At 33.9% G+C, this 398-nt stretch overlaps 1 protein-coding gene across 1 annotated transcript in view; it reads right to left on the bottom strand.

The window, feature by feature from the left end:
- The window catches only part of vars2 (valyl-tRNA synthetase 2, mitochondrial), a 51,469-nt gene that overhangs the window by 11,029 nt on the left and 40,042 nt on the right, over positions 1-398 (bottom strand). The gene's annotated exons all lie outside the window — the stretch shown is intronic.

The raw sequence follows: 398 nt of genomic DNA, 5'->3' as shown, positions 1-398 counted from the left end.
TAGAACAGACTGACTTGTTTCCTACTAGGGAGAGATGTTGGGTGGGTAGTCCATTACTTCACAAAGTCCTAACTCCTGAGTATTATAATGAGCTAAGCAGTGAACATATTAGGTAGAGTATATCTACAGTAGAAAATGAAGAACCATCAAGGCTAGAGCTCAGAATACAATTAAAATCTCCCACCCCCAAAATATACAGTCAGGGAAAAAATTATTTAAACCCCAGCTGATTTTGTAAATTTGCCCACTAACAAAGAAATGATCAGTCTACAATTTCAATGGTAGGTTTATGTGAACAGTGAGAGACACAACAATAACAAAAAAAAATCCAGAAAAATGCATTACAAAAAAAGTTAAAGTAATTTGCATTTTCATGAATGAAATAAGTATTTGATCCC

The sequence above is a fragment of the Monopterus albus genome, unplaced genomic scaffold (assembly GCF_001952655.1).
Source record: "Monopterus albus unplaced genomic scaffold, M_albus_1.0 scaffold427.1, whole genome shotgun sequence".
In the NCBI taxonomy this organism is placed as follows: domain Eukaryota; kingdom Metazoa; phylum Chordata; class Actinopteri; order Synbranchiformes; family Synbranchidae; genus Monopterus; species Monopterus albus.
The sequence above is the reverse complement of the archived record's forward strand: the minus strand, read 5'-3'. Positions and strand labels throughout refer to the sequence as shown.